We start from the raw sequence: 27,349 nt of genomic DNA on the forward strand, positions 1-27,349 counted from the left end.
CCTGCTCACTGGTTTTTATTTGGTCAGATCTAGTGGAGTGTTGGCTGCACTCTTTTAGTACAGAAGCTGAATGTAAAACAAGACAGGACAAAAGTCCCTCAGACTGACAGCCTGTACTTTAGCTCATGGTAAAACATGCATCAAAACAGGAAAAGCAGAAAGACAAATATCACCTAAAAAGCTTCCAGCATACTTGGTTCAATGTTATTGACTGGGTGTTTCAGGAGACAAAAAATGTTTATATATGTGTACATTCATCTGTTGCAGCTTAACTCCCAGCAACAGCTAAGCACCACACAGATGCTTCTAGAAGGTTGGGGTAAAGAGAATTGGAAGGGTTAGAGTGAGAAAACTCATGAGTTAAAAACAGTTTAAAAAAAACTATAATAGTAGTAATAGCAGCAGTAGTTATACTACTACTGGTACTGCTACTACTGATTTGTAGTGAAAAGCAAAAAACCCAAAGAGAAAAAAAATCCAAGAGAAGTGATGCAAATGAAAGAGAATTGCTTGTCACCAACTGACCAATGTCCAGCCACCTAACTTTCCCTGTCTGCAGTGTGAATATTTACAACTGAGCCAGTCACACTAGTCTGTGTGACTGGTCAACATAGAGAATAAGTACTTGGGTACAGTTCCTGGCATCCTGAACTAATCTAAACCAATCCAGTTCAACTGTGCACTTAGAGGAATCCTTCTGTTGTGACTGTGCATTGAAGAAATGTATTGTGATTGGCTCAGACATGGGTATCCATACTAAAAATAGTAGTTCGTTCATATCAGTGCAACTCCTGTGAAACGGATCAAAGGGAAAGATCCCTGTGTGGCCACTAATTCAAAGTGAGAATAAGAAGGATTGGTCAATTCTGATTTTTTTGTGTGTCTGACCAGCACTTATGTGCTGGAAGACGAGTTGTGGGTCTCTGAGAGGTTTTGGAAATTCAGTATTTCCAGTAAATAAATGAGATTTTTAAACAGTCCTGTTTCCATCATTTTTCTTATCTTATGTAAATAATTTACAGTAATATATATGAGAACAGCAGGTCTGAGTAGGTTGGTGTGAGATTTGGGTCTAGAAAAGAGGACTGTCTTTTCTAATGCAGGGCAGTTGAGAGATAGCGTATGCTCTTAACTTTCAAATTACTAGAGCCATCTGTTAAACAAGTTGTTTAGGGTTCAAGTTTTTGGTTTGTTTTTTTTTTTTGGTTTTGTTTTGTTTTGTTTTTTTAATTTTATTTTGATTCTTTTCCTTTATAATAAATTTGATTATTAAGCAATGGTACTACTTCTCAGTTCTTTACCTGGAGTTTTCAAAATTTTTAAGATGAGATTCATCAGGTTTTGACTAAGTTATAGGTCTTGAAAAATGTGAAGAGCATAAACTGTGCTCCCTAAGAGTTTAGTTCATCATTGGACTAGAGAATGTCTATGATCTTTCACATCCTAGAAACTGTATAAACCTTTAGATCCCAGCTTAGCTAGAAGATATGATATTAATATACTTATATTTGAAGCCTGTTTAAAACCCCAAACACATATGCTTTCATGGCAAAGAGTGTCAGGTCTCAGAGAGGGGTAAAGAGCATGAATGGAGGAAATCTGTATTTCCAAAATTCACAGCTCTATTCATCTTAAAATTTAATTTTTTTCCCTATACAAAATAAGTCTGTGTTAATATCAAAAATAAATAAAAAGAAAAAAAACCAACAATAACAAAAACAAACCCCATCCCAGAACAAAAAAATCTAATCCAACACACTTACAGTAAATAATATTTATTTCATAAATTGAATTGAGTTATTCCAGAATTTTATGCATTTCATTTTTGGCAAAACTTAAGTAGTTTGGGTTATTTCAGGTGTGTGCAACTATTCAGAATTTTTTATCCACCAGTGGAACCATAGCTTGTCTCGAACATGTTAAAAGCTTCAACTTTTCCATCTGGGCATATTTTATTACAGGTAAATTGGTAATAAAGATTTGTTATAGCTATTTTATGCATCTTCACACCCCTCTTCATCATTTATCTTTATAAAACACCTATAAACACTTTCATTTTTATTTTTTTCTTTTAATTGTTCTCCTCTCATTCAGTGAATGTTAGGCTGCATTTGCACGTTATGGCTGAACTGTTGGAATTATCCTCCTCACCTTGCTTATCCTCTGTCCTTCTCTATTTGGTTCTGTCACAGCTAGGCTGTCGTTCTGTCAAAAAATATGGAGTTCCTTACACCCTTTACAGAATATATAAAATTCAGTAAACTAACAGAAAAATATTTCCTGTTTGATTTTTTTTTATCATTTTTTATCAATATGTAGTTTTTTCAAAGTTTGAATGAGTTGACTCAGTTCTATGATAATACAAATGAAAATCAGAACTTGAGGGAAATACAAAGAGTTTACAAGGGGGGCAAGGAGAAGTAAACAGAAAACATTTCAGACAACGGAACATTTCAAAGGTAGACTCAAAAGGCCTAAATCATATTTTGTCAGTCAGTTGTCCTCAGCACAGGAACTTTTCTCTACCTCGTGTTCAGCTCAAATGGAAAGTCTTCAACTGCATTTGCTTAATAGAAATCAATAGCTAATCAGGAATTATAAGCAAAGAATGGAAGAGTTTGTGTACATTGTCACTGACTGCTAATTGCAAAGTAAACCTGGTGAGCTGTAGATTTACACAACCTATACCAATTTTCGATTGTCGAAGTGTTCTCACTGTCCTCTCTACTTGTGTATGACTACAGTAAACTGGATTCCTAGGTCAGCCTTACCTCTCTGCCTGGTCAAATCCTGGGAGATATGTCAAGGCATGTGAATGACAGCAAAGTGATTACAGCCAACAGTTCCCTGTGAACTCCATCCCACGGGGAGAAAATCCTCCCAAAACTTCTGTGGTGTGGGTCACTCTTCCACAGGGTGCAGTCCTCCAAGCACAGGATGCTCCATCATGAGCAGAGCCCCTCTCTCCACAGGTCTCCCACAGGATCACAGCCTCCTCCCTGGCATCCACTTGCTCCAGTGTTGGCTCCCCCGCAGGATGGATCTCTGCATCCCCTATGGAGCCCATGGGCTGCAGGGGCATGGCTGCTTCACCATGGTCTTCACCACGATCTGCAGAGGAATCTCAGCTCTGGTGCCTGGAGCGCCTCCTACCCTTCTTCTCTGCTCACCTTGGTGTCTGCAGAATAGCTTTCCTCACATGTTCTCACTCCTCTGTTCTCTGGGTGGAAAATTACAATAGCACAATGACCTTTATTTTGATTTCTTCTTAAATATGTTATCACAGAGGCATTACCAGCATCTCTCATTGGCCCAGCAGTCCGCCTCCAGAGGCATCACAGTTTGGCTCTGCAGGGCATGGAAACTCCCAGCAGCTTCTCAAAGAAGCCACCCCTGTGGCCCAAAGGCAAAAACCAGGCCATGCAAAACTAACAGAGATGGCAGCTTCCACTAATCCTTAAATTAATGGCTTAGTACATGAATGATTTTAAACACATTTCTTACTATACCAATATGAAATATATAAAAAATTCAAGGGTTGCTATAAATCCATTTTTCTCTTCATCTGGATATCAGTAATGTTTCTTTGAGTTTCCTTCTTCACAATATCCAGAGAAAGAAAGAAGCTATTTTTCCCCTCACCTTATAATAATGTTATTGCTACTGTGACATTTTAAGAACTTACGCAAAAGTTTTCTGTCTATGTTATTTAATCTTACAATTAGGGATTCATGAATATTTACTTGAAAAGTAAAAATATGAGGATAATAAAAAAATTTCCTATATTACTCTCTTGCCACTTAAATTAGAAGTTAAGATTGTTTTTCAATTTCCCCAAAAGAAGAAAAACAAATTCGTTTCTAGGTTGAAGATTCTGGGAGATTTATGGAGTTTTATCTGGCTAGTTGCCACAGAGGTTAATTACTCTTGAGATAAGCCCTGAGGATTATGAAATTTCAAAGCTCTGAAAAGGTGCCATTCTTTGTTATATAAGGAATAAGTTCCCAAACCACTCAGATATCCTTGTTAGGAGACGCATAGGGAACAAGAATAAGCTGGGACAGCTGCAGTCTTGTGGGACTTTTTGTTGTTGTTTTTGGTTTTGTGGGGTTTTGCTTGTTTGTTTGTTTTTTAGTTTCTTTTTTTTTTTTTTGGAGGGGGGGTTGGTTTTGTTTTGTTTTATGGTTTGGCTTTTTTTTTTTTCCTTTTAAATTTAGGGTTTTTTTCCCCTAGAGATGTTTCAGAAGAAATGCCCCTATTATATTTGCAATTTTTATCTCCTTCCTTTTGGGAATATGAGGAGGTGAGGTGGTGCCTCTTCTCTTGATTATGAAACCTTTCCTTTGTTGCTTTAGTTAAATTCTGTCATTGCTTTGTAGTTATATTTAGCTCCAGTATTTTCTGAGATATCAGCAAAAAATATTCAAAATATCAGTGAAAAGCAATGATAATATGAACAGAAGACACTTTGTTTTCTGCATTAGGTCCGATAATTTAAAAAGAAGTGTTTAAAAATGAGGCTATGATTCTTCTTACAAAATGAACATTGGAAACATAAAAAGGGATCCTTCTCTTTGATCTGTATTAGGAAAAAAGGGGTAAAGGTTTATTGTTGCAGACATCTTTTTATGAAAAATCCTTTCCTTAGGATTTTTCCTCCTGAGAAGCTGAGAGGCCTCAGGAACAAAATGTAAACAATGGTTAACTGCTGCTGTGGAATGCAACAGCTGGATCCATGATTGGTCTCGTGTGCTTGTTTGCAATTAATGGCCAATCACAGCACAGCTGGCTCGGACAGACAGCCAGGACACAAACCTTTGTGATCATTCTTTCCTTTCTATTCTTAGCTAAGCCTTCTGATGAGAACCTTTTCTTCTATCCTTTTAGTGCAGTTTTAATGTAATATATATTATAAAATAGTAAATCAAGCCTTCTGAAACATGGAGTCAGGTCTCCATCTCTTCCCTCATCCGAAAACCCCTGTGAACACCATCACAGTTTATCAGCTTCAATGGGTTTTATTTTTGCTGTGAAGAATTTGACTTAGCTGTACCTTTGGTTCAGCTGAATAGCATGTCTTCAAATGCCCAGAATCAACCATGGAGGATGTTATGTATTTTAATTTAATAAGCAAAAAGGCAAAACAGATTTAAGGCTCTTCAGTCTCTCCACAAGGAAGATGTGTTAGCTTTTTAATTCTTAGAGAAGAAACTAGTTTTTAAGATTTGTTTTTTCAGACACCAACAGTATCCTTAAGCTCTGGAGTTTTTTAGTTGCTATAAATCTGGAATAAAGTGATACAATGCCAAAATCATTGGAAACGTGATTAAAATAAAGCAAAGCATAAACTGAAGAAATATTATGAACCATATTCAACTGACAGACCTGCAAGAAATCTGGTACTTATTTACAGCAATTAATTATCTTCTTGTGAAAAAAAAAATGAAACTGGTTCATTATTCACTAATGAAAACAAGGATTAAGACAACTTTTGCCTGCATTGGTCCCTTTTAAATAATTTATATGAAAAATAATTTTTTATAAATTTTTATTTCAACACAAAAACTTTAATTCACTGCTTTGCTTTCCTGAGATCATTCCCATTCTATAGAACTGCTAATAAATACAGGAATCATATTTCTTTGAATTCTTAATAATTATATCAGTCAGTCAATTACACACTCAAGTAATCACTTTCAAGAAGACTAATAACATCCAGTTTAAGATTTTGTTTCAGTTTGTCTCTTCAGCTTTTCAGACTTATATTTAGATTATGTGATTTTATTGATTTGAGGGCTGTTAAGTTTTGCCACACACACACATAGAAATTTAGTGCTATTTGAAATCTGGCATGTTGGCTAACCTTCAGCTTCCACTGCAAATCTTCATAAGTAGTCCTTAATTCTTGTGTAAGTTCATCCTATCCCATGGCCATTTGCTTGCCCAAAACTCCCAAATGGCCATAGATATAATGAATTATGTTCAAGATCTCTGCGGAGAGTAATGGAAATCTAGGCATCAACCTCAGCACAGATACCTGCATTTCAGCACCTAAATTAAGTGATTTGCCTCACTTATAAATTAGGATACCTTAATTTCATGTTGAATCCCACTGAGAGCTTGGTTTGCTTACTGAAATGTGGCATTTGGTACTGTACAAGGAACTCAAGGGAATCTGAGCCATCCCCATAAGATTGGTAGAAATGACACAGGGGACTTTGAGGAGACTTAAATCAGGAGCTATGGCCAGAAGAGATATTATGGGGCAGTTTAAATATAATTTTTAGTAGATTTTTTTCCTATAAACAGAAATGTTTAGTTTAGTTTATGCAACAAATCCATCAACTCAGGCTGGCAGATATGGCACAATACATTGTAGAAGCCTTGTACCATCCAGAAGCAGCAGCTAGAAACTTTGAATCCCAGACAGAAGACAGTGGCCCATATGTAGGCAACTGAATTGAGCCCAGGGTGTTGACACTGGCGATGTTTATGCTCATCATCCCAAATTCCATTTACAGTTAATGGAACAAGAGTGACACTCTTAGGGCATAACTGGTCTGACCTAATTTAGATGTGCTCATTAAAGGCCATACTCAAGGGGCCTCTATGAGTCAATGAGGGGCTGCAAATTGCATTAGGGTAACTGCAAAAACATTTAAAATGAGTTTTTGCAACTGTGCACTGACTCCTCACATTGAAAGTGATGAGCATATTAGTTAGCTTATGTTGGGTAAAGTTAGTAGATAGACATGAGTTATGATAGGCTCTAGAAGAAGCAGCTGCCGAGTTCGTGTGCACAGCAAGGGCTGACTGCTACTGTTTAGGAAAATAAATGGAATAGGTTGCCCTGTTAGACTCTTGTTGTCTGAGGTTAGGTTGAGTAGACTCACTAAAAAGAGAGCTGGCAGCAATGCCTTTTTTTCTGTCTGTGACATGATGTTTTTGCCTCAAACAGTATGACAGAAAGAATATTGAAGTTGAAAGATTCAGGGCAGTGGAAATTAGAGTAAGAAAGATTTCCATTAAGAAGGAAGTAGCTACAACTGTGAGGTTAAATGCAACTGATATAACAGAAGCTAGAGACTTGGGAGAAGAATAACTGTTGAAAGACATGAGGAAAGCCAGATATCTTTGGCAACTGATATTGAAAGTCTAGACAGACAACACCTAATTTTGTGCATTTTAATATGCATCATGTTTAATTCTTCTCGTTTTGTTAATCTGAACTAGAAAAATATAACAGCGAGGTATGATAAAGGAAGATGGGCAGAGTTTGTAAACCAACCAAAGGTCAAGCTCTGAATGTTCAGGCAGTAAGGACACAGTAAGGGCTACTAGTTTTCTAGAATTTATATCTAACCTCTGTACAATTACTGAAAGCAAAACAAGTTGTAAACCTCTGCTTATCTGTTCTGAAAGGTTTATTTGAGAAAACTAGTGAATTGAAGCAGTTGGCCTGCAGGAACCTAAGTTTGGCTGTTTTACAGGGCAAAAGCTCTGTAAATGTTTATATGCACACACACACAAACATATATGTGTATATGACAGCTATAAATAGTGAAAACGAACTGTTGAAAAATGGCTTGAGGCATACAAAAAAACCTTTTTAAGATTCACAATAAAGTGTATATTCATTATACTGCTATTGAAATATGAATAGAATATTACATTAGGAAACTATTTGGTTGGACATTGAATGTCTTCAGAAGTTTTTGAACTACTTAGTCCTAAGCGATTTTATAAACTCTGTGACTATAACTTCAAGTCTTAATTTTAGAATTAGACTCAAGGGATGCAAAATTCACTTCTGCTTTTTAAAGAGCTCGTCCAGGGGCAAAACAAAGATAAAGGCAGGCTGGCCTTCCATGAGGCCTAGGTAGACAGACCTTGTGATGTTTTCTACAAAGACAGTACAGGTAAACTGTAGAAACAGTAGCCCACCGTTAACACTGAGCAAAGTCTGAAGAAATGCTACATCTATCAGGTTATGGTGACATATATAGATTACAGCCAGAAGGTAGAAAACCAAAATAGCAAATCAAATCTCTAAGTATGGAAAGATGTCTCTATTTAAGTATAATTGCTCTCTCCTAAAAAATATCTAGAGTTATATCTTATTGAACTGTAAAAATGTATAAATCTGGAGCAAGATAATAGACTATCATGTCACCTGTCTTGTACGATTTACCTCTAAAGATCCTTATCAACACCTTGGAGAAGCAGACATTGTTACATTGGGTGTTAAAAACAAATTTAAAAATAAAGAAGTAAAAGACTCCTGATTTTATGGCAAACAGAAAACATAGAGCGATAACGACAGAGAGGAAATAACATTACTAATGAGTTTTGGCTAACCTCCTGTGCAGTGGTTTGGAATTTAAAACTTTTAACTAAATTAGGATAAAAATAGCTATCAAAGGAAAAAGGATCCAAGGAAATGGACAAAGGATTGTAAAGGAAGAAACTTTTTACTTTGTACAAATGTAACCAGCCACTGACCAGGACAAAACTGGTTTAATTGACCTTGGTCTACCAATTACACAAAAAGCTACATAAAATCTGATTTAAAATGTGATTTTGTACCTACTTATAATAAGGGCAGTTTGGTTTGTTTGTTTTTTTTTTTGTCTGCAAACATAACATCTCTAGGTTAAATGACTGGATCCTTAGCATGTCAAAGACAATTGGATTTATTTAAAAATTGATGGATAGCTGTGGAAGTGAAAGATCCCCTTTCCTCTGGAAATGGACCAGAGATTAGATGAGTTACAGACCAACCAATTCTATCAGTATCTTTTGTAGTGCAAATACATGTTTGTGAACAATATTACAGAAAATGAAACAGTCTTTTCAGAATTCATTCAGACAGCCAGATCTCATTCCACATGGTGCTATTGATGGAAGTTAAGAAGAGGTACACCACTCCAATGAAGAAGGCTGAGACAGCTGGGTTGTTCAGCCTGGAGTACAGATGTATCTGGAGAGACCTTATAGCAGCATTCCAGAATTTAAAAGGGGCCTACAAGGGAGCTGGAAAGGGACTTATTACAAGAGCATGTACAGGTCAAGGGGCAGTGGCTTTAAAGTAAAAGAGGGAAGGTTTAGATTAGAAATGAGGGAGAAATTCTTTACTGTGAGGGTGATGAGATATTGGAACAGGTTGCCCAGAGAAGTTGTCAATTTTCCATCCCTGGAAATGTGGAAGGTCAGGCTTGACAGGGCTTTGATCAACCTGGTCTTGTGGAAGCTCCTCCTGTCCACTGCAAAGGGGTTGAAACTAGATCATCTTTAAGGTCCCTTCCAATCCAAACTATTTTATGATAATATTATCCTATGATGTACAAAACATGTAATGAGTGCTGCTTGAGAATAACTACTGGGCAGCTTTGTGCTTGATCACTGAAGACCAGGTCTGGGAACCAAATATTTTGTGCTGAACATACCACAGAAATCAAACATCTTTCCACTTTGAGCAAAAAGGAATATTTTTCCTGACTAACAGAACACCTACACAAACAAAATTAACATCCTGATTTGCCTGTGTCAGTACCTGCTCCAAGCTTCAGAATCTATCCACTACTGACTAAGTGAGTTTAATGCTTTATTAAAATGTAAAATTATTTTTAAGGACTCAGAATTAGCAAGTATCAGAGCTAATGGAATTATTCTTTGTGTTTTTAGTAGCAATGAGAGTTTTGATTTGCATTTGCCAGGAGAAAGTGATCCCTAATCAGTTACTGCAGAAATATGAAAGAATTGCTCATGTATATTTTTTTTTAAATTGCACTTGAAAATTTAGACTTTTTTTAAAGAGCTTTCAGGACAGAAAACAATATTTTCTTGCATATATTTTGAACAATTAGGTACAGTTGCATACTAAAAAGTATTTGAGTTAGAAAATTTCTCCCATAAGCCTTCTCAGGACACATCATCTCTGGTTAGTCCTGGTTAAGGTCATGAAATAATGCTGATATCTGTAACATTATTAATGTATTAATTTCTGAAAGAACTGAATTCTTCTGCTGCATGAGGCAGATCATGTTGGGTGGTTCTATGCTGTCATGGTTTGACACTGGCACAATGCCAGTGCCCCCATGAGAATACCCTCTCCCTGGTTTCTGCTGTGAGATGTGACCAGGAATAAGCAAAGCAGGCTCCCACTTAGGAAAAAAAAATATTAACTAAACTACAAGGGAAAGGGAAAAAAAAAAGAAACACACAAGGAAAATGAAAACTTCACAAATACATCTCCTCCTCCTCCCCACCAAATTCCCAATACAATACATCCCCCAAATCATCGACTCTTGGTCTGGCACCACCCTTCAGAATACTCAATCCTCAGTTCATCAAGAGGAGAAGGAGTCCTTCTTGTGCCAATGGTGACCTCTTCCTTTCATGTCCAGTGCTCTCACCACTGAACACGGACCAGAGCTGCTTCTAGGGTCCATTTTTAAGGATGCTTCGTCCCACTCCAAAAAGGCACAGTCTCAACTTTGGGACATCTCTCCCCCCCATATTTTTCACCCCCTGGGGCCGAGGGGTACCCACACCGAACCCTCTTGGTTCTGAGGCATTGCCTCCCCCTAGAATGCAGTCCCTGTATCACAAGGAAACATGGCTCTGTCCATGGCTACACAAAAGGAGTCCGGCATAAGCTACTCCATCATCTCTTCCACCTGAGTTCTTCTCTATTCTTTTCAGATCTCTCCCTTGCTCAGACCTCCAACTCTTACTCAGTTCCCTCTTCATCTCCTGCTCCATCCCCCTCCAGGAGAGGTCAATGCTCTGCAGAGTTTTCATTGTCCACAAAAGCGTTAAAAGCTCTTACAAGCAGCTGGACACATTGCTGTCCCCCACCTTCCGCCTTCTCCGCCAGTGGGCTGTGCAGCCAGCACAGGATATCAAATTTCAAGATAACAGTCCCCGGCACCGGCGCTCTCTCTCTCTCTCTCACTCTCCAAGGGGCGGGCTGCCTGGTACATGGTTATACAAACTCCCAGTGCTTCTCTCTCTCCTCCACCCTTGGGCCAGGACTACCTCATGGCCTTGTGGCTTCCCCTCCCCACGCCCAGCCGGCAGCTGGGACAGGGGGAGAGATCCAAACTCTTTCCCGCCGGAAATCCAAAGGGAGCCTCCCCGGGCAGAGCCCTGCTTTTAACCCCGTGTTCTCAGAGGCGGATCCAATGTCCCAATGGCCACATTAGGTGCCAATATTAAAATCTGAGCACCCATTGGCCTGACTACAACATCCCAGAAAACATATGTCCTGTCAAATCACCACATGTGGCCTTTCAATTTTCAAGCAGTCCACTTTCAAGCTTTTGGCAATAAATAACAAGAATCACTGAACTTTCTTTTTCCCACTTCTCCCTCTCCCCCCATTTTAGTAAGCAATGGAAGTAAACCAGGTTTTAAACACTATTAAAGAATATTGAATCTTCAAATGGAGACAACTGTGAAAAACACCGTTATTACTAAAGACATCTTACTTTCCTTACTCTTACAGTGCATATAGTGTTCATTTCACCAAAAAATACATTATCATATCTGAGCCAATCACCTCAACCTCTTCTCATAGGAAAGGGAGAGAATTAGTCACTTATAGGGGAAGATAGTAATGATACATTTCAAATATTTTCTTTAGAATGAACCACATTTTAGCAACATTTATTGCTCTTCACTAGTTATGAAAAAAGACCAACTGCCAGATCCAGTAAGGACCTTCACATTTAGTTAGATAAATCTCACTATCCATAACTTCTGCTAATGGCTGCCCAAGAAAAACACTTCTTCATTCCCCAGTATCCCTAGAGTAGCCTGGAGTCTTGAATTTTTATCAACAATTGAAAGTCTACACTTGCCTGTATATACTTTTATATACGTGGTATATATGTGTTCATATGTTTGCATGTGTGTAATGTTAAGTGACAATGATAAAAAATCTTTGTTATTCTGTAGAAAAAAAAGATGAAGAAATTAAAGTTGGTTATTCCACACAGTCCAGATTTATCCAAGAGGTAGACAAAGGTTAGGGGTTTCATTTGAGGTGTTGGAGAGTAGACTTAAAATCCTGTTTTTCATAACTAAGAAAACTTCATATCCCAGACATGTATTATCTATGTATTCATCCTGATGAAAACAGGCCCTGAAAGAGGGCCAAAGAGCAAGCATACTGTTGAACTGACAGCTCACTATCAGATTCCTTTTACAGCTACTCCAGCTTGTGTGCTCTGAGCCAAAGAGAAAGTTGTTCACCAGCTAATTAGACTGATCTTTGCCATTTCACCTTCAGATTGTCAATCACTTTCCAGTTCCTTGTAATTTTTACAATAAGTGTAGACATGTCTACTTATGAATGCCATGTGTGTATCTGTGTGTGTGTGCTTGTGTATGTTTGGCTTTGTTTGTGTGGATTTTTTTCTTGGTAAATTAATATATCTGCAGAAAAAAACAATATTTGGTCAAAAAGTATCAATATGTTATAGCCAGAACTACCAGCCTAGCAGGGATTCTGTGTAGTACATGCTAGAATTTTAGCCAGGGTGGAGGCAGATGTCAATTTTGAGGAGCTAAATAAGCGCCCAAAGAGGTAAGTTCTTCACCTGGTTTATTTTTAGTATGCATATTTGCTTCTTCAAGTTAGTGATTTTAGGGAAAACAGACATTACTGGAAGCAGTAAAAGCCTTGAGAGCTGTAGAAGAGTCTGAATGATAGACAGAGATGATAAACAACTAGAAAAAATTGAAGGGGAAAAAGCTTCACAAGTCATAAATATAAAGAACATTTCAAAAATAAGAGAACAGAATAAAGAAGCAGTAAATAAAATAAAACGCCCAGTTTTGATTATGTTCAAAGAGCATAAATACACCATATCCAGAAAGTCAGCAAACAAGGCACATATGAATGCATCTAATGTTTAAATGGAACACTGTCCTTTTACTTACTTTAGAAAATTAAGAATTACTAGTAAGTTTGAAAATTAGCAGAAAGTAGGTTACCATAAACACAGTAGTGGATCTTTGTTGAAAAGTTTGAAGAAATTAGTAAAACTGGAATATCAACAATCAAACTATGGCAATAACTACACATATTTTGTTGAGTGATATTTTCAATATGTTTGGTACTTATGAACTAAGACCTTTAATTGTGTGGGGGTTTTTCAAGATGGACTAACAATAACGCGTAGTCAATAGTATAATTCAAGAGTCGGGTATATTATCTCATATAACTGCAATGTCAGTTGACTTCTATACTGTATTAAGACCATTATATTAGTGTTAAGCATTTGATTACTGAGGTAATTAAGAAAACTTTTAAGACATTTTATACCCTCAGCCATTTCACAAGAGCTATAAAACTATCCCATCAATTCAGTCTTCAGGAAAAATTGGTCCTCTGTGGGAGAACATCTCTCATGACAGCATTCAAAGCACCTACTATAGCAAGATGTATTTGCTTACTTGTGCTTCACAGTGCAAATTTGTGCTTGAGATTTATGTGAAGAATAAAAATGAAATGCAGCGTGTTTGTGAGCAGTGTGCAGATCTGCATGCATTACCTAAATTAGTAGATCTAAAATATTCAGGTTCATTTTGTATGTCCTTCCTGTTATTTACAGAATTTATCTTGGGAAGATAAGCTCATTTAGCAACTTCATCTTACAGAACTTTAAAACATTTGAAGAACTTTAAGGAATTGTATGCATTCAGTGCCTGAGAATTTGTTTCCCCATATTCGGAACTTTAGAAATAGTGAAAAGAAGTAAAGCATTTCTGGCATAAAATAGAACTAAATTAAGCTTACTACAGAAAGTATTCTGTACCTCACAAAAACACTTAGCATCAACCAAGAACCTTCTTCTAGATCATTTCAAGCATATTTTTGAATTTTCAGCTTAGAAATTCAACTCTGTGAACAAAAGATAGAGAGGCTTTTGAAGTCCATTAGGCTTTCAGCTTTGCTTATGCACTGTTTTAATGCTAGTCCAAAACAATGTGCTTATATTTTTTGCATAACTGGAGAACCAGGGAGCAAAATAATCTTAGTCACCAACCCATTTTCCTGAGTGGCTTTTGTTTGAAGGGTCTGTGCATGACATAGTCTGAACTTAGGCACTTTGCTACTATCAATCTAGCACCATAGCTTTCAGTGTACTGGGGCATATTTAAAATGCATTACACTAAAAAAGACATCGATTTCTGAAGAAAGCCAGCTCCACCCCAGCTGAAACCAGCACAGGTGTTTTCAGAAAACATTGCCTTGTAAAAATGACACTAGTTTACTACTCATATGCTCCTCAGTTTTATCCAGGAATATAAATTGTTTCCAATAATCAACAAAAAGATCACATGGCTAGTGGCTTGTTCTCCTTTGAGTCTTCTTCATCACTGTTTTCACTCACCAAAAAAACTTTTTAATATGTTAAAGTCTCTTATACAAGTAATTCAGAAATTACAGAAAACTATGAATTCCCCAGTTAATGTGGTTTACATAATATATAACCTGAGGGAAAACAAAGGAATTCAGATTTGTTTTAGTTTGGTTTGGTTTGGTTTTTGTTTGTTTATTTGTTTGGGTTTTTATTTTACTTTATAACAAGGTGTTGTATGATATATACTAAACTAGAAGTGTGATAAAAGGTTTTATCAAAGAAGAATTTTTCTAAGATTTGTATATTTTATATCCTTCTTTTGTTTTCTTCTTCCAGTATATATTTAAAAAAATTAAAAAACAATGAAAAAGACAGTATTATTGTTTCTACAACTGATTCAAAGTATTAAAGTATACAAGAGAGTATTTTTATTTCTACAGCTGATTTGCTAAGAAATCATTTTGCAGACAATAGGCTATTTGACTCCAGAAAGCTCTAAAAGCTTTACATGATGTAGCCACTTGTTACTTGAAGGGAAAATAAAAACAGGGTTTGGAAATAATTGAAGATTCTAAAGCTGGAAAAAGGCCTGGATGAGTCAGAGTATAGGCAATTTAGAGGAGCAATAAAGGAGATGGACATAAAAAAAAGAGCTGACACTTGTCATGTTCTTGGTACATACAGAGCCATTTTCTATGACTGTGGAACTTGGTGGTGGGAGTACAGCAGTTTTTTACAGAACTTTCAGTCAGAAAGGTTCTCAGACTATGAAATTTCTGGTCAAACACAGAGCCGGTACAGGATCTCAGGGTTACAAATAACCTTGTGATCAGTATAAGCTGAGGAGAAAACAAAACACCTGAATCATGTCCTTGGGCTGTCTGAGACAGATGAAAGATTTCAATCTCAGTCTCTTATATTACAGATGAATAACCTCATTAAAGACTGTTTAATGAGCCTTTTGTATGTCATTCTAAATTAATCATGTAGTAAAGTATGATATTGAGGAATATTGACTCTGGGTTTTCCAGATTCCAGGATTTATTTTTTTTTTCCCCTGTGGCAGGCTGGCATTTCTTATTCTTAAAGTGTTATGTTTTGCCTGTTTATTTTTTGTTTGTTTGTTTTGGCACATGTTTTGGGTTTGGTTTTTGTTTTGTTGTTTTTCCTGTGATGGTTTTCCAAAGACATTTTTTTTTTTAATTTCATAAGGGAAGAGAAGAATGTATGAGAGTTTTGAATACATACTTTATTTTCAGCTATATTTCCTTGTCCTCTTTTTCATAAAGAACTGGTTCATCCCAGGTTCTGCACTTCAATAATTTAAAACCAAAACAACAACATAATTAAATTTCTAGCTATGTGGGTGTTCCAATTCATGTCCTTCCCATCTTTTTTTTCAAAAGACCAGTTCATAGATGTATGGGACTATGTCTAAAGAACAGAAATATAATTCCAGCTTGAGTGAAATATTAACAGATTTCAACATAATAGAGATTTCATTAAAGTAGTAGTACTCTGATTTTGCAAAAATTAGATCGTACTCAACCCTGGCTAAAAGTACTCAACAGTTACAGAGCTACCTAAAGTTTGGGACTAACTGGGAATCATTAGAAACTGACTTCTGCATTCTCTCTCTCAATCTGAATTTTGCAGGAGAAAACAACAACCATTTTCTCTCTGTGTTTTCTGTTACATTTATAATGTTATTTTTCAGAGTTTATTTAGAAGCAGGCCACTTACATGTAACTGACCTTGTCACTCTTCTCATTCTCCTTATTTTCCCCCCTTTTAGTATCCTTTCTGCCCTACCAGTTTCTGCTGGTTTGTTTCTCCTTCTCCAAGTGTCCTTAGCACACCACATTTTTCCTTCACACTGTTTTAATCTTTCTTATATTTACTCTATCTTTCTCCATTTCATGTCACTGACATGACTTTCTGTCCCCGCTTCCATTCCCTGGTGCCCTATCAGCATTTCTCCTGTACCAGCCTTTCCAATTTAGTTTTCATTTCCTCCTTGAGATAAATCTAGTAATGTCGCAGATTTCTCTCTAACACCATGTAAGTAGTGCATTAAAACTCTATTACTGGTAATTGAACTAATGTAAGAGTGCAGATTACCTATAATTTATGACGAAGTAACTCTGTGTCTTAGACATTGTAATGAATCACCATTTTAATTTAAATGTATTGGATGCTTACCAAACCTCCCAAAGTGAGGTTGGGAATACTTGAAAGAATATTCTAAAACCTCTGACAATTGAAAAGTAAGCAGTCAAAATCCAGAGTCTTTCAGGACGGTGGAGTTATCACTGGAGCCTATATTCAAGCTGTCTTCTCCACCATCAGGAGGATCATATATGTTTCATCTCTTGCATCATCTTCCATATATTCATTTTTTTTGTAGCAGACAAATGAAATTTGAGTTCAGACTCATGTATTTTGAGTGGGATCATACAGTGGTTATTTCACATACACTGATAGTTATTGTTATCTGTCTTGTACAATTTAATCATTGCTATGAGTCTAATTGTTTCAGTTAGGTATATCAGGAGTAGATTTGGCCCAGTATTTTAAATTTAAGAGAGTTTCACACTTTAGGCATGTCAATTATTCTGTCCAATCCTGAGTGTCTAGATTGTGCTGAGTTTAGAACCCTCATAAAACTGACAAAATTCAGACTTTCAGCAATTTTAAATTGGGACAGGAGGGGGGGGTGGAATTTGGAACTGATCAGCAAAAGAACCTTCCCTGCCATTTTACTGTGAGTGTTTTGCTTGCAAGAAGAGCACTGATGGAGTGGTCACCCACAAATCAGTAAATCAGTGTTTAACTGCACTGATTGTTGTGCTGAAGCTGGCTAGTTGCTTTTTATGCCAAGCAAGACAGTGGATATTTTATGTCAGTGATGGCTCAACAATTTTGCTCATCTACATCTGAAAATACTCAGATGTGTTCTAAGATGTGCAACTCATAAAACTAAGCATATGGACTGTGTAACCACATGGAAATAAAATCAGTCCACTAATGCAGTTTTCCCCTTTCATGCCCTTTTGCTGCTGGATACAATTCTAAGATCTTGTTAAATGAAACCAGGCTGTAAATTATTATTAGAATTAATAGAGCTCTGTTTCTAAGGGAATTAAAGTATATATGCACTTTTTTTTTTTGTGTTGATATGCACTTAGGCATTTTTCCTACCATTCTTCCTATTTTTAGTGTTTATACACCCAGTGAATTTGGGTGATATTTGATGGTAGACGTGTCTGAAAAAATATTTTCCCGAAGAAGATGGCAAGCTGAAAATCTGTTTTTCTAAAAGTTTTATGTTTTCATAACTATTACAGTCAATAAGTATGCCTTACATGCTATTAGCCTTAGCAAGGTATTTTAATCTAACAGTTCTGCACCATGTTCACATTAATATGCAAATAGAAGGAGAATACAAAATTAAATGGAAATGAAAGTTGAAAGTTAATTGACATTTTTGTCACAAAAGCTTGGAGAAACAGTACTTACGGTTTAATGGCAAAAAGCTAATGTGTCATCCTAGGGAGGGCTACATCAATTTAGAACTAAGATGATTTTACTGAGGAAAAGTGCAAAGTGCTGTTTGTGTATGCAGGTTGCCAGCTCCCCCTATGCAGGTGGTCCCATCACCATAAACCTGGACTAAATTGCTGCCATTCATTAAACACAGTGGCTGTCTGGATAACTGCCTTGCACAGACTTACACAGGCCATCTATTTCTGTCAGAAATATGATATGTCACTGACAAAAGCTTAATTACTCCATTAATTAATAGGACAATTTTCAAAATGCCTTGCAATGCAGCTTGACACTCATTAGTGCCATTTATGAATAATTTCTCTCAGGGTATAATATGCTATAAAGTGTAATTTAAAGGAGAATAATACATGTTTAAACCCTATGTATCTCTGAAACCAAAATCCATTCTTTGCTGAATTAGCCAGCATTATGAAAAAGCATAGACCTATCAGCTGAATGGTTGGAAAGATATTTCTCTATATCAAAACACTTCTGTCACAGAACAGCAATTCTGTGGATTGGACAGCAGTATTCTGGATTGGAGTCCAGGCCATCTTTCCCTACAAGAAATCTTGATCTAGAAATCTAGATGTACTCTTACTCCCCTCAGTTTTGTGTGAAGGCCAGGGACACCGAAATGCTTGGACTTCTACTGTGGTAGCTCATCACTGTGTCCCTGAATGTCTGTATCCTTTATATGACCGGACAAATTAGAGGAACACTTTTAAAGCTTATTGCATTCCTCTTTTCAGAGCCAGGAAGTTTCAGTGTTTGGGTGAGGTAGAGTGTCTTCCAGTGTCTGGTCTGCAACAGAGGAGTTCTTTCTTACGGAATTTACAAGTTTTAAAATTTATTTTTACAGTCCCAGAGTTCATTCAACGTAGGGCAGGGTCATAAATCAAGTCACTGACTCTGGATGTGAAAATCTATAGATGTTTGAAGTTTGAACAGTCTGGGCTACTTACTGAGAGATAGGAACTTCAGTTCTCTATGCTCTTTGCAGATTCATAAAATTAAAAGTTTTACCTCATTCTGCTTTTGCTGTTCACTAAACAATTCTTTTCTTTCAGAAAATTTAATACCACTTTAATAGACAGGCTAAACAAAAATATGGAAATAATAGGACAACATGATGAAGGTTGCCACAAAAATATAGACTAAATATATATTTCTTATATATTTATATATATAAATTTATATGGACATGTTAAAAATAATAATAAAACATATTAAAATATATAGAAAATATAGTGAGACCTGCGTCCAAGGTCAATGCACTTAAGGTGTTTAAGAAAATTAAGTTAGTAAGGCAGTTCTTGAAAAATATTTTCATTGTGTAAGTGGTGATAGAGTAAAACAAGCTGCCTTGCAGGGGTGTTAGTGCAGAACCTCCAGTCTAAAATCAGGATTTTAGGAAGCAATCTTTTAGATTTCTAATTTGGGATTGTATCGCCTATGATTTTTGCTTAGTATCCACAAATTTCACTATCCAAACAACATTCCCCAAAGGAGCTCAGAATTTGCTGAATGTTCACCCTTAGAAAATTTAGTTTCTTAGGCATTCCCCAATGTAGGGCAAGAGGTAGTGTGGGCTGGGAAAGTGAAAACCATTACCACTTTCTCTGCCTGACTTGTTCACCTGAGCAAGTTGCTTGTTAGTCAGCTGAAGAGGCTGAGCTGACAGTGTTCATCTGCCTTGGTTCAGGATCTGACTCTAGAACAGCAGGGATGAGGGACACAATAACCTTTTCAGCCACACCAGTCTTAGCCAGCTTGTCAATCAAAGCCCCAAGAATACACTGAAAAAACAGATTTTCTGAGGGTGGGCACTTCGCATCTTCTAAAAATCCAACTCTTTGAAAAAGTCTTATTTAGACACTCATCAGTTAGAGCCCTTTAACTTGGTGCACATCTCTTAATCAGCTAAATATTTATAGACTCCCACAGCTTGAACAGCTTTGGCATTTAAAGGTGTTTTTTACCCAGCAAATCCCATTAATCATGTTGGGAATATGAATAAAGTCTCAGCTTGGCTCAACTTGGAAATGTGTGCTCAGCCATGAGTCAATTGACACATACTCTCTTCCCTGCATCCTCAAGAAAATAAACAGGCAAACAAACAAACAAACCAAATCAAACCCAAAGAAAACCCCCAAAAAACAAAACCAAAAAATAAAACCCAACAAAACCCTTTCATTTCTCTTTGACTTCCTAGCATGGATGCCATGCTATCACTTGCTCTGGAACTGATTTAGGCAAGACCATATTCAATCTTCAGTGACTCAATACAGTCAGGTATGTTTTTTGCAAAAATGACAGACTTGTTAAGTGGTACTCTAATGTGTCTTTTGCACACTCCCATTCAAAACATAAAGAGTATAATTTTAATCTTTTAAAAAAGCCAAAAAAGACAAGGGGAAAAATGTTGCTGAGTGGTTCACTGATGTTAATGAGTGACTTCTGTCTTGCTTCTCTCAAAATTCATTTATTTCCCTTTAAAAACAATAAGGCACAGAAAAAGTGAGAGTTACAAGTCTGTATGTCTTTAGCTATTGCAGGTGAGAGGAAAGGTCTCCAAAACCAATGCCTCAAGCATTTTTGTTAGTTTTATTCACTTGACTTAATCATACTCTTAAAATATTTTTGCAGCAATTGTTACTTCTCCTCCTTGATGCCAATAAGAACTACTACCCCAAAATATTAGAGAAGTAACTGGATAATCTTTCCCCTCTCCAATCTAGATGCTATGTCCCATCCCTATAAACTGTGACTGGTGGACCATTCTTATTTAAAACGTCTTCACCTTTGATTTTGAATCCTTTAATCCAATGTACTCACCTCAGCATATGGTGCATACTTCAAAAAAAATATAAATAGACCAGAGGGCTTCCCATCCATCTAAGAGTCAGTGTAAATTAGGTGGTTATTTCTCTGTGTGTTATTTTGTTGCACTTTTATTGCATTGGAAGAAATAAGAAATCTTTGGTGGCCACATTGGAACATCTGGTTGTGGCTTTACATCTCCAATAAATACCTTTCTAATGTAAGAGAGTGAGTTTCTTTTCCAGAGAGAAAACAATAATCCCCATTTCCTGACTCTCAGCTTAGTCATCAAAACAGCCATTCATGATGATAAGACACATAAGAGACTTATCTTGACTCAATCTGAGCTGATGTCAGCCTTTATGTCCCACATTGCAAGACAGAGTTATGATGCTAGGCTATGATAACAGTAAGAAGATGAGAAACAGCTTTAGAGGTGAGTTTCTACAATGCTGAAACCACAAAATTCCAGGGATTGGAAGGAAAAATGGTAAAAAATAAATTTAGGATCTATCTTAGGATAATGAAGATTATTGATCCTTGGAATAAGAAGGCACATAAATAAATAAATTTAAAAAAATAAACTACAAAATATATAACTAGTCCAAGCTAAAAAAAAAAAAGCAACCAACTACCAAACCCCAAAATTTTAAGTGTCTTCTTTTCCAACTGCATGTCATGACCCCCCACAGTATAGTACTCTCTCAATGATCTGATGATTCATACATTCCTGGGCTGCATGTGAAGACTGAAGAGGATTCTCAGCTAGAATATGCCACAGGGAGGTGTTATGATTGAGACTACCTGCAGCTAGGGTTTACCTTCTATTAATTTGAATTGCAAGAACTTCACTCATGTCTCGCTCTTCAAGTAATTTTTATTTTCTTTTATTCTTATTGCTGCTTTGACCAGTGTTTCAGGGTTCTCTCCTCAAATCAGGAATCTGTGTGTGTTAACTTTCATCTGAACAGACCTTAAATCCTGATCTGATTTCCTGTGCTTAAGGCTGCTGTCATCATCTGCCCCAGAGAGCTAAGGGAGATTGAGCAGCTGCCTACATTATCCTGAATTGCCTTCATATTTCCCACAACATATGTTTGTGTATGTGGGTAAATAACTGTAGATACTCAGAGACACCTGTGTGCCTACATTTAGGTGATTCCGTAAAACAAGATTATCATCTGGGAGCTAAGGATTATTTAGTTTCTTAAGCCTTCATTTTATTAAGATTTAGGTGAATTTTATCCATGAAGAATGTTTTTATCCTTAAAACATAGACCAAACCACTAGCACTTACATGATGATAGTGGGGACAAAGGAAAACCTGCTGATATACTCTCACCTTCATATATAAAGTAATAAAGTAATATATAATATAATATAATAATATTAATATATTCTATATTATATATATTAAATATTAATATAATATATAATAAAGTAATTATTTCCAGGAATGAGTTAGAAGAAATAGATAATTTCTAAACAGAAATGTAGAATAATATTTTTGAACATTTGCATTGGATTACAATACCCATTCTCAGTTGAAGATTTTTAAATTCAGCCTAGCTGATGCATTCCTCACATTCAATATCATTTCTGTTACTCCCATAGTTACTATTCATATTTTACTGTTTGATTTGTTTTGTTGGATTCTAAGTTCTAAACAGACTTTGCTTTAGTTTACATTTGCTGTCATAGCATTCATTCAGATTTTGCTTCTGTAATTGCCAGTGCAGACTGCATAGCATTTGACTTCATATTCATTAATTGCTGCCATTTTATAAACATTTAGCTGGTTGTACTTCACCAAGTGAAAATTTTAAATGTGTGTCTTTTTCATTCACACAGCACCAAATCATGTTCAGGTACCAAAACATAAGTTCACCAGAGATATAATTGCATTTATTTTGTTCTGGTAGTTACTTCTATTAACATGTAAGGCTTAAAGCTTCAGCTTTTGAAATCTTCTTCAGAATTGTTCTTAAGTAGCTCTTGAATCCTGCATACATTAGACATGCCCAGCCTTCCAGCTGACAGCTATAGTGCATGTTTTCTTTTTAAGATAGGCTGCATGAATTTTCAGCAGGTAATAAGGTTCTGGTAATACTTTTTGAGGAATGTGTGCTTCTGTGTAAGATGTTCACTGATTTGGTATTCAACATGGCTTTATGATATTCTTAAAGTATCTTTGGTACTTAGAAGCTAATGTCTGATGGCAGATGACTGTGTCACTGAAATACTTATCAAGACTCTGGAAATGGGCCTGAGTAGACCCCACGAACTTCATTTCACATTTATTTCTCATGGAATAATAAAACCTTATTTGGCTTGTATGTCCTGAGCTAGGTTTGATCTGTTGTCAATCTGAGCCAAGGATACCACCTCAAAAAATAGGTTATCATTGTGGGCATATTGATTTTCCTGTTCTTATTTGTTTCCACCTTCTGCAATGAATATTTTTAAGCTACTGTATTGTAACAATTTTTCCAGGGTAGTTTTGACAAAAACACCTTTCTTTTCATGCCAGTTTTTTATATGCATCATGTTTTTTCATCTAACCACTTAGCAGGTTAATTTTTCACAATTTAAGGCTATGCTATAGATAGAATATGCTTTTAAAACCTAATTGTTGCTCAAAGAGTTGATATTCTTCACTTCCTATATTCATGTAACTGGTTATGTCAACCTTATTTGCTAGAAGTTTCATAGAATCACAGACTCAGGTGGGAAAAGATCAGTAAAACCAGTACAAAAAGTGAGTACAACCATTAATGTAACACTGCCAAGGCCACCACTAAGCCACGTCCCTAGTCACCACATCTATGCATCTTTTAGAAACCTCCCGAGATGGCCACCATCATCCCCCAACAGAAGGTTCTAATGCTTGTTAACCCTTTCAACAAGAAAATATTTTATTAATACCCAATTTAAAACTCTCCTGGTACAACTTGAGGCAGTTTGTTCTTGTCCTATTACAAATTAGCTCAAGAAAGAGATTGCCCCCCCACTCTTGGTACAGCGTCCTTTCAGCTAGCTGTGGAGAGCAACATGGTCTCCTCTGAGTGCCCTTTTCTCTGGACTAAGCAACCCCAGTTCCTTCAGCTGCTCCTCAAAGGACTCCTCAAAGTGTTTTCTAAACACTTCACTCATTATAGTAAAAATCTTTCACGCTTCATGCTTTGACTGAGCCTGACCGCTCAATTCACTGTTAAATTGTCGCAGCATGAATAAAAAATAATCTGCTAAACTTTTCCTGGAATTTAAACTGTTATCTCACTGGAGTTTATTCAGAGATCTTTAATCTACTCCTGCAGAAGGTATGCTCTGTCTCACTAGGGTTTTCAGTGGTTCATCTATTACTGCCAAGGAAGTAGATCAAATCAAGAACAGCACCAAATTTGAAAGAAGAGTTTGAGGAAAGAGAGATACAAAATAGGAACATAGGAACATGTGGAAAAAGACAGACAGAAAACACTGTAAGAACAAGAAAGAACAGGGAAGAGGTTATTAGGACCGCACTGTCACCAAAAAGGTGAAGGATAGAACATGGATGCAGCCAGAAGAGAAGATTGAGAGCTGGTCAAACAGGGAAATGTTTGGGTTTACAGTGTAAAGGAAACTCATGATCTCATTCACTTCCAATTCAATCTGCATATATTGTTCTCATCTTTAATTGATGAGAGTATCTCATTGATACACAAGACATGAAAATATGAAGGAGAAATTTTGAAGAAATCATGGCTTTTTGATTGCTTTGAAACTCTTTATCATTTCATATCTTGGGAAACCTATCAATATAAATATTTATAGCAGATGACAGGCAGCTTCAAATAACTTTTGTTGCAGTAATGCATTTTTGCTATTTCTTTAAATCTGATTTTATTTTTCTTACAGTACATATGCAAAAAAAAAAAGTCACTCTGTTCATCATTTGCATGTGGAGGAATTGGTTTAAATGATAAGACTAAAACCATAATGAATGAAGGGGGGCTAGAATTGTGTGTGTACTATGAACAGCACTAACCCACCCGTTCTGTTCCAAAACTCTTTTCTTTGTCTCACTTTGTATGTTGAAGTTTCACATGGGTAGAAGAATTGGATTATGAATTTTAATTGATACTTCATGAAATATTTTTATAACTCTGAGTGTTCAAGCATTCAAGTTGAACTTTATTCACTATGTTTTTTTTCATAATGAAGGAAGAAAAGGGATTCTGTTGCATTTTCAATAGTAGTCCATTGTGATCTCTCTATAGCCTATTTGTTAGTGTATTTTCCATAATATGCCCCAGGAGTCTCGATTCCTTATGCCATTATTGTGTAGGATATATGAAGTGGGATCCAACATAAAATTGCACAGTGGAGATGGAACCTCAGATCTGCCAACTTCAAGCTGGCTGCTATGCCGTGAAGTTTTAGAGTCAAATCTACATTCACTGTTTTGCAGTCTTTCTGGGGGCCAGAAAATACTGTCTTTTCACTTAGTACTGGCCTGGTGAGTGTGACTGAATCTCATCTCTGAATACCCAGCTGCCCAGTGATTGTAGTTGGAGATACATCTTCATATCTACCAAGCCAGAAAAACGAATTTGAAATTAGTGGTCCTGTATCACAAACAAAGTGCTCTATTACTGAATTATCAGAGAAAATGAGTGGTATCACTACCTTATCCTTTTCTTCCAAACTTATTTAGAAATATATTAGGTCTCTGATCATGTTCTTGGCCTTAATCTCTGCAGAGACACAGAGATATGAATCTCATATGGATTTAAATGTTCTCTGGATCTGGGGATTAGGTGACTATATCCTTAGTTTCCATTTTCCTCTAGAGTTATTCTTACTACCTAAATTAATGTTGGGTATTTTTTGTGCATGTCGGCCTTTTATCCTCCATTCTTTAACACCAAGTTCTACCCAAATAACACACAAGACACTGTCTGGACTGCACGGTATAAATTTCACTAAGTAGCTGTGGCATAAATTTCCCTTGTGAATGTATAGCCTAACAGGCTGTCTCCAGGCAGCAATCAGGATCCCACTGAGCTTGGCAAGATGCAGTCGCTGATCCAGAGCACTCACAACATAAGCTCATGACAAGAAAGAACAGATGGAGACAAAGGTAAATAGCGGTGTGGTGGCAAACAGAGTAACAATGAAGCTGAGTCCATCTGTTGTTCCAGTAGGCACAGAAACTGTTCTTGTCCTCTGCTGTGTCCCATTGTACCACTTCATCTCTTTGGGTACAGCAGGCAGCTTGGTAGATAAATGGATGGGGCTACGCTTTGACTGAGGGGGTGTATTTTTATGTCAACCCCTCCTTCCAAACAGACTTTGTTCCCTTCATCCTCTCTTCCTCTCAGCTCTGACTATCATCCCAGTTCTCTTGGCAAGAGACTTGGGCATGGTGCCCTCAGTGTCTTTGTGGAGCAGCAGTTAGGCGCTGAGTGGGGAAATTCATGCATAAAACTCTCAAAGCTTTTCTTTGAAGTAAAAGCTCTCCTAAAAAATAAAATGGTCCAGGAACTGTTCTCTGGTTATGAGAACGAATGACTTGATATAGTTAGTGTCCAAATGGCTACCTTCTTTGATGCTCCAAAGTAAGCTGTCCACATCAAAACAGCTTACTGGGAGTGTTTTTTGAGGCAAACAGTCCTTCAGCTGTCTCAGAACATTTGGGAACATGCTAGATGTTGCAGGCTAAAGCCAAGCCATAGACAGAACAATTAAGCTGTATCAGTTGTCTCAAGTCAGTGCATGAACCCTGCCCTTATTTAGTTTGCAAATATAGGAGTAGTCTGAGCAAATAGACTTACTTGACACTTCATGAAAGATGCCAAAAGAAAGGATAGAATGCAAGAGTGTGGGGAAAACACTTCAATAATTGGAGAGATTTTGAAGGCTTGAGACACACCATCCCTTCCAACTCTTTGGTTTGGGTTTGGTGTTTGTAATGGAGTGTCAGTTTTTTTCAGGTAGAGGTGACCTTCACATCCAGAAATTCTGAATGCTGGATCAATGTAAAAATAAAACAGCAACTTTCTTAGGCACTAAATGGAAAGCTGTGAAAATCATTCAGGTTAGAGGCAGTTTCTTTTATTACCCTGCAATACTGCAAAGCAACCACGATTATTTTAGTATTCTACTGCATCTCACATAGCCGTCATCCTGTATGTCATTTAGTCACAGCGCCATAAACTAGAGGCTTGATTTTCTCAAATGCTCAGTGCCAATCACCTTCGGTTCCCCAATCCACATGACTGCTTGCCGTAATGCTCCCAAGGATACCAACTCCTTCTTATTTTCTGTACCTGTAAAAGAGTGAAAAAAAAAGAAAAAAGGTAATTGAACAACCAGACAGCTAGTATTTTGTCTGCAGAAAGGAAAGAGACCTATGTAAAATGTTTGTATGGACTTGTTGGTTGGGTATGACTTTCCAGCACTGTGAAGATGGGCAGCATTACTTAAGACAACAAAACTGATCCCGATTTCATTGTCTTGACTAGAATTCAAATGTGTATTTTCTGGGTCTGTAAAATTAATTTAACATATGTCTCGGTCCCTCTGCGAGCCCCTCAGGAGCCCTGGGCCAGTCCCGAGTC

The sequence above is a fragment of the Molothrus aeneus genome, chromosome 2, assembly GCF_037042795.1.
Source record: "Molothrus aeneus isolate 106 chromosome 2, BPBGC_Maene_1.0, whole genome shotgun sequence".
Lineage (NCBI taxonomy): Eukaryota > Metazoa > Chordata > Aves > Passeriformes > Icteridae > Molothrus > Molothrus aeneus.